This window comes from Gallus gallus, chromosome 2, assembly GCF_016699485.2.
Source record: "Gallus gallus isolate bGalGal1 chromosome 2, bGalGal1.mat.broiler.GRCg7b, whole genome shotgun sequence".
Taxonomy (NCBI): domain Eukaryota; kingdom Metazoa; phylum Chordata; class Aves; order Galliformes; family Phasianidae; genus Gallus; species Gallus gallus.
In genome coordinates, this window is record NC_052533.1 from 37100917 (window position 1) to 37109235 (window position 8319).

Below are 8319 nucleotides of genomic sequence, written 5' to 3' on the forward strand. Positions count from 1 at the left end.
AGGTCTTTGAATGTCATTGCTGATGTTGTGTGGGTCTTAAAGTGAAGCAATTAGCAGCAGAGGAGAGTGGTGTCTGGACTTGCTGACATCTCTGTCCTTGAAATGCAGTGGTTGTTCAGCAGTCTCAATCCAGTGACAGAAGTGACTGTGTGTGAGCAGTCTTGTCCACCTGTGAATCAAAAAGCTGGGCTGAAAATAAAGCCTGATTCCTACTCTTACTCACTCTCCAAGATGGCAAAAACACCCTTTTTTGCTCTCAAAAGGCTCTTTTCTTGCGTGGCACATACAGGTATCATTCTGAGAATGTCATGCTGAAGTACCCAGAGTGCTGGAAATGCTGCTTTGGCCACAAAAAAAGGCAATTTGGAATTGAACCGGTCACTCTTTTCTGTGGCTTTGAACAACAACCGGTGTTTTGATCCAGTCCTCTCCAAGTAATTGCTTGAAATCTATACACGTGTAAAAGGATGGAGAGCCCGTGGGCTATTCTTATCTTCATATGTCAAGGTTCTGAATCAGCCCCCATTTAATAATTACATACGGAGTGTGTAGGTTGCAAAGCCTTGCTCCCCGAAGTTAGGAAGTGCTTGGGCTGTGTTGCTTATGCAACATCTAATTTGATGTCTCTCATGCTCCAACGTAATGCGCCAGAAGAGGCCCCTGGGGAAGCCAGGATGGGCGCCCAGTTCTTCTTGTCACTGCCTGAAATTTGAAAGAACATTCTTTTCTTCGGTATCGAGTGCTATTCAATGATATCATATAATTAAAGGCTCTTTTGTAATGAAGATGATATTTAGTCTCATTCAATGCCATCACCTCTCCATCATTCAGAGAAATGCAGAGCTGGGGTATCCTGGCGAACAGGGGGCTCAGTGGGAGTCAATGAGTGACTCTACAATCTGACTCTGTTAAGATCAATGCTGACTTCAAGTGCTCTCAGATCAAAGGTAGCCCCCTCGAGGCTTCCGATGCTGCCTGCCTGGCACCAGGCTTCAGCAAATACAGTTGACGTGCTGTTAACCAAGCTGACTCCTTGGCTTGTGCACCCGGGTCATTGCTGTAGGAGGGCTGCAGGGCACACCTGTGGACCCCAGCTGGCTCTTCTCATGCAAGCTGCGATGTTCCCTTGGAAGAAGAAGAAGAATTAAAATGAACGTGAACAAAAATAAAAGAGGAAGAGGTGAGGTGAGGTCAGCTGGCTTGCTGGTGCTGCAGCAGAAGGCACAGCTGGTTGGGGTCAGTCCGCCAGCCCTGCCACTGCTACCCCGGCCGTGGCTGAGCGGGGGTGCACCTTGCAGGCTGAAGCAGCAGCCAGCAAGCTTGGCGTGGTGCAGTGCCCACAGGACAAACCTGGCCAGGCCCCACTTTCCTCAGAGAAGCAGCAGCTTAGTAGGTCTACAGTGTCAGTCTGCACATGGACCCAAAGCAGAAGGATGGCTCTCAGCTGGTGCTAAGAAACACACTGTGAAATGCGCTCCTTGTGATGGTCAACCCTGCTTTCCAGGCCTCCCTGTGTGTCACAGCCAAAACAGCAGATGCAAATTGAGGCCTTAACACACTGTATTGCATTCACACATGCAATGAAAATGAGTTGCCATCCCAGTAGAGCTCACGCGCTAAGTGTAGGAAGTAGCTCATTAATCCGGTGTTCACTCATTCATTTATTCATACATTTTTCTTCCAGCATTGTTTTAATGTGACTAGCAAGCAATTATCTGAATCCTTTCCTTGTACGAGAACTGTGGCCATTCAGCTCATCCACAGTTACAAACCACCTGTCTCTCTCATGGTTTCATTGTTAGTCAGATGAGTTTAGATAGTGGGTTACACAATCTTTATAAACCACTGAGTAGATGATGCGTTTTGAGCTTTATGTTTTCAGCTCATCCAGAGCTATATATAAAAGTGATGTCTTTGCTACATCGTTTGCAACTATTTGCACAGCAGTTTTGTCAAGGTGTGGTCAACGACATCCCAGTAAAGCTTCTAAGTAAAATGGGAAATTCCATCTTATTTTCACACTGTTTACAATGTATTGCTGCAGTGTTCAGTGCATTTGCTTACAGTCTTTTGGCAGAAGACACAAAAGAAGGTTTGGCTAGGCAGTAAAATGCAAGGGCAGAGATAAGCACGTCAACAACCAGAAATTCAGGAAAAGATGTAGAAATGAAAGGAACTTTCTTGATTTTCGTAGATTCATGCATTCATTATTTATTCAAAATATATTATTCGATTGCTTATATTTAATCTGCAGTGTCTAGTTCCTGATCTTAACAGGTGGTTTATTAACCACCTGATTGTCCCTTCTTAATAGAAACGGGCTTAAAAAAGGACATGACCTGATGCTGAGATACCAAGGTCTTCACGTTGAGGCCAATGCTTTGTAGTGGGAAGATGATAGCTGTGCTTTATCAATGATACGTATTTTAGATTACACTCACAGCTTTGGTTTTGTACCCATTTTTCCCCAATGGAATTTTCCCCAATGGGAAAATGGTATGCAGAAGTTCTCTTTTCTCCAGGGATGGTCCTTTACACCTGGGGCTGAAAACTTTAAAATATATTGCTAATAAATCCCCTGGCCTTACAGTAGGTACCATCTCAGTGTGTGCCATCCTGGCAGTGCTCTTCAACAACTGTAAGAACACTGAGAACTGATGTGTTTTGCAAATTTTGCAGTGTCCTGAAGTCACGTTAACTGCGTTACAGTTTGCATGTTGACTGGTACGGCCCTTCTGTAGGAACTCTGTGACAACAGGAAAGGCTGAAGAAGTTGTGTTGTGCGCAGAGGCAAAGAGCACCAGAGAAGGGACTACCTTCCATCTTTTCCTTCCTTGTCTCTTGAAGAGGTATCCCTGGACTAGCTCCCAGCATCTAGGAGCCAACCTAACCTGACCAGCCTCATTCCTCCTGCTTTTATCACAGCTGCTGAGTCAGTTCTTTGGGGTTATTTTGGTGGTGATGCTCAGGATGGGAGAGATTGCCAAAGATGACATCAGTTGGTTTTGTGAAAAATAAGCTCCCTCAGCTTTGTGTGCACAAGCTTTGATGGCAACACCGAGCCCAGCAAGGAGGAGAGGCCGGGCAGCAGCAACTCGAGCTGGCCAGCTTTGAGGCAGGGGATCTCCTCACCCAAAGGCAGAGCCAGTGTGCTGCATCCTGCTGAGAGCTGCCACACAGGCTCAGATAACCACTTGGCACTGCCTCAAAGGAAAGAAAGGCATGAGCTAATGAAGCCTCTCGCACTGGTGATGTGTGGTATGGGGGATGCAGTGCTCAGTGGTGCCCAGCCCCCACCAAGCAGGTCACTCCAGTGGCGGAGTAACAGCATGGTGTCCTTCTGACAGGAGTCAGCAATAGGTATATCAATAAAAAGCAGATCTGGCTCTGTGTGTGCCACCTCAGGCTCTCTGACAAGCAGAGAGAGGAGTTCCTTGCCCCTGTGCCTTGCATTGTCCTTCTCAGCACCTTCACCAGGCCCTGCATGAGAATGGCACCAGGGGAGCCGTGAGCCCAGCGCCACCAGCAGCTCCCCTGGTGTCCAGCTCAGCACGAGGCAGTCTGTATCCGGGCACGGGATAGCATCTGAAGGTGGATGAGGAGCAAATGACTTCCCTGAGTCATACGTGTCTCCTGTAATTTGAAATGGGAAATGGAAACACAGCCTGTTTTGATGGTCTGCTCCTGGAAGCTCACTGAGCGAGAGACTTTCCGGATGACTCAGAGCAAGACGATTGCTGGCTGAGAACTGCTGCATCAAGGATTTGGCAGGATTATATAATGAGCAGCTGTCCTCCTCCACCGATTATGTGCCTGCTCTGCAAGATTTATGCTTACAATTGACCGTTTTTGAGGAGCTGCAATGAAACACAATGGCAAATGTCTGGAGGCATTTGGGGATGCAGCTGAGCTCCTGCCAGGAGCAGACCTATCAGTTGTTTCTGGACATTGTACTGCAGTTGTTCAGGAAGAGCAGATAAAATTTCCCTGCTAGCCTCATGATGCCACGCAGTCCTTCAAGACAGTCCTGCTCACATAGCTCTATCCAGCTGAAGCACTACTGGAGATCATACATGTTTCTTCTGCAGTTACAATGGTTAAGGTCCAGAGAGTTTCTGTTTTGGGTTTTTGTTGTTGTTGTTGTTGTTGTTTTGGGGAGCCAAAGCTGGCTTTGTTTGTTTGTTTGAATTTTGCCATGTTTTTTTTTCAGTGCCCCCTGAAGCTTGTACTGGGTAGGGCGTAGGTGAAAATTATCAGTGCTCCTCCATGGGTTGAGCAAAAACTGTTAGCATTCTCCCAGCTCAGGAAAAAAATGAACGCAAACAAACAGGAGCACTTCCTGTTGTTAATGTCTGACGTGTTATTTGACGTTGCCTTTGGAGAGAATAAGTGATTATGGAGGGGAATTCCAAATGTTTTCAGCCCTTGGAGTTGTCTTCTAGACCTTAGCTGGGAATTACAAGTGATGGCTGATGTTCATGTAACAATTGAGGAACTGACCACGATGATTTGACAAAAACCAGGAGATTTTGTCAGTTCACCCATCATCACTGGAATGAATGAGAGAATTTGCTTCATTTGTTCTTACTCGTAATGGTTTAGGCCAGAAAGCTCTTACTGTGGCTTATTGTAGAGAGCCACGTGTGAAGCTAGCAGCTCATTTTGACTAAATGCCTGCCTGACTTTATTCACAAGGCTGATCACATCCAGCTCTGTTTCCATCCCATCAGATGTGGATGTCCCTTAGGAGGAACACCCCTGCATCAGGAGTGATCTGGGTGATCTGTGAGGCGCAGTGCAGACAGCCCTCACGTGCAGGACAGCCAAGGAGGTCAGCATTGCCACCACAGTCCAAGCACCAGAATTACCAGTGTGCATTCACTTGGATCCACGGCAACATTTGCATCCAGAGATATCCCACAGGCACATTTCCAAGACCCTGAGAACATCACCTTGATCTGACACTAACACTGCATGATTATGACTCTTTTCCTTTCAATCGAGTTATTCCAGATTTACCTGGAATCTAAGCTATATTAAGAAGAAGGGTTGTGTATTGCAAAGCCGTTTGGATACGTAAGGTTTGTTTCTAGCAAGGTTTCACTCTCACTACGTATGCCTTGCACGGGATTTTATGGAAAACTACATTTGTTTTAACAATTAAGTTTTATAGCTGGAAGCAATTTTCTTTAGCGTAGCATTTCAGAAGCCCTTTAAGGCTAGCAATATTTCACTGAGAGCCTGAAGAGTGAGAACCACTGCATGACTTTATCATGTATAAAGCTTATTATCTGACATAATTTGGTGCATAGCAGGCTTATTTATTTAAAAGGTCGCACAATCGTATTTCACCACTGGTAATGGCATTTTTATCCATTTAATAGGTTTATCCTAAAGCATATTTATTCCGAATGCACTTTATTCTGAAACCAGTTAATAACTTTAACTCTTCAGAGCCTAGCAGAACGGAGGAGACAGCACTTTGGAAATGAAATATCAACTAGGCCTAACCCAGGAGGATGCAAGGTCTGACTGGGCCTTTCATGCTGCCCCTCCTGAAGCAACCCAGCACCTTGCAGCCTTGCAGCACCTTCTGACCTCCAAACCGAGGCTGGGCTCAGGGAAATACTGTGCTACATAGAGCTGCTAAAAGTAAGAAGCTGTCCTGGCCCTTAAATCGCAAACTGTGCTTTGGGTATTTTTGTGTAATAATTCTCTGGGCCAGAACATGCCTTGGTTTTTCCCAGGGGAGATGTCATTGTTTTGTCTGGATGTAAAAAGGCAACGCTCTCCCTCTGGAGCAATGGTTCTTGTAACAAAAGGGCTGGTCACTGTGACTCTAAGTCTCGGAGCTTCAGTGAGAGCAAAGGGCAGCTTTTTGTGCATCCTTAGCACAATCCACTCTGCTTGCCTTCCAAAAATTGCGATTGGCCCAATCAAGCAATAAATATTCCCATCTTCGTTTCATTAGCTGGCGATTTCCCCTCTGGTTAAGCAGATGGTGCGCCAGCAGATTAGGCAATTTATAGCACAGAAGGAAAAGGTAAACAGTGATATTATAACCATATATTACGGGCTTCATCAATGCAAGATCACAGAATCGTAGGATCACGGAATCATAGGGGTTGGAAGGGACTTCTGCAGGTCATCCAGTCCAACCCCCTGCTAAGGCAGGTTTCCTAGAGCAGGTTGCACAGGAAAGCATCCTGTGATGTTTGGTCTTTCTGAAATAAATGTCCGAGCCCTCACCTTCCATTAAAATCTGTTTCCCAGAGTTATAAGCAGCCTAGAAGCCCCTTGTATTACCCATTTCTGTGAATAAAAAGCATACCTGCAATAACACTTGGTCAGACAGAAAAGCACAACTGTTGGGCGCTTCAGGCCATAACCCAGCTGCTCCAAAGCTGAATCAGGAAGAAAGTTGTCCTATGGGCAAATTAGCATTTAACCAGCTATTATGCTGGTATTATGCTTCTATATCCTCCTCCAAGCCTCTGATACTTGGCACAGAGGGACAGGATGTGTGAGCGGGTGAACAAGCTGTGAGCCAGTTCCTCTCTCCCGGTTATACTTAGCTCCATGACTACCCCGCTCCCGGTACCCGAGCTGGTTGCACTCGTGCCATGCAGGCATGCCCTTAATGGGTAGGCTCTGGCTGTTCTATATTTAGCTTTTGCTTCTTCCCAAAGCATTCTGCACATATTCAGCCTGCGCAGGGATGCAGTGATAAGCCGAAGACCCCTGGGACCTCCTTGTTGGGGTTTTGCTTTAAGAGAGGAGAGAAAAAGTGCAACCAGCTGAACAGTGAGATGCACATGTGGAATAGAAGTGGGAAATAAGTAGGGCAAGGGGTCAGGAAGCACTGCACAGGGCTGAACAATCGATAAGAAAATTTCCACTGGCTTCCAGAGGCTGGGATTCATTAGGCGAGTTATTTATATCGCTAATGTGGGAAAGAAGTCAGGGCTGTAGCTGTCATCACAGAAGCTATCAGAGAGCAGCATGTAAGCTGCTAACCGAAGACAGCAAGGAAAGCTTTGCTTTAAAGTGGCTGTAGATGCAGGGATGGTGCCTCAGCCAGGGGAAGCAGCCTGCCTGCATGCATCTTGGGTGCTGTACCCACTTTTGTGCCCTTCACTTATAAGAAAGACATTTGAGGTCCTGGAGCGTGTCCAGAGAAGGGCAACAAAGCTGTGAGAGGACCGGAGCACAAGGCTTATAGGGAGCGGCTGAGGGAGCTGGGATTGATCAGTCTAGAGAAGAGGAGGCCCAGGGGAGACCTGAACACTGTCTACAACTGCCTGAAAGGAGGTTGTGGCGAGGTGGGGTTGGCCTCTTCTCCCAGGTAACAAGGATAGGATGAGAAGGAATGGCCTCAAGTTGCACCAGGGGAGGTTCAGGTTGGATACTGGGAAAAAATTCTTCTCAGAGTGGTGATGCACTGAAACAGGCTGCCCAGGGAGGCCACCACCCCTGGAGGTGTCCAAGGACCACGTAGCTGTGGCACTGAAGGACGCGGTCACGGGGCACGGTGGGGATGGGCCCATGACTGGATTAGATAGATGGCCTTAGAGACCTTTCCAACCTCAGTGATTCCACGGCTCTGTGGTTCCGTGCACTGCTTCCACCCGCAGCTGTGGAGCACGACGAGCTCAGGGCAGACAGCCCCGTGCTGGGTGGGGGACATCGGGGAGCAAAGGGACAGAGTATGGGGCAGGACAACTTTCCCTATAGATAAACCACCATAAGCTGGAAGTTAGCAGGGAGGAGTGCTGGGAGCTACTGCAGACCTGTAAACGTGTCAGCCAGCAAGGTGGGAGGGGGCTGGGATTGCTCTGAGGTGACAGAAAGAAACAGAGAACGCCGGGCGGTGCTGAGGCTGGAAAGGATGCTGCCCTCGGCGCTCTTCACGTCAACGTAGTTTTCCTCTTCGCAAAGTTTGGGGCTCAGATGAGAGCCACGGCGGGGGCACCGGGCCCGCCTCGACCCACCCGCCCTACAACGAGCTCCCGGTGCCCGGGGTTACGCTCCGGCGCCGGGAGGGCCTCCCCACACGGGCAGGAAGGGGCGGCTCCGCGCGGGCCGAGCACCCCCCGGACTGCGGATAGGAGCCGCGGGGAACACGGCCCAGATTCGCCCCCGGCCGCGCAGCGCCGGCTCAGTCCGGGCCGCCGTCCCCTCTGGGCGCGCATCCCCCCCGCTGCCGCCTGTCCCCGCGTCACCCCGGCGGCCCGCGGCCCCCCCCGCCGCCCGCACGCGCCCGCCGCACGTGAGCGCCGCCGCCCCGCGCCGCGCGGAAAGTGTGTCACTGGGTGAGGG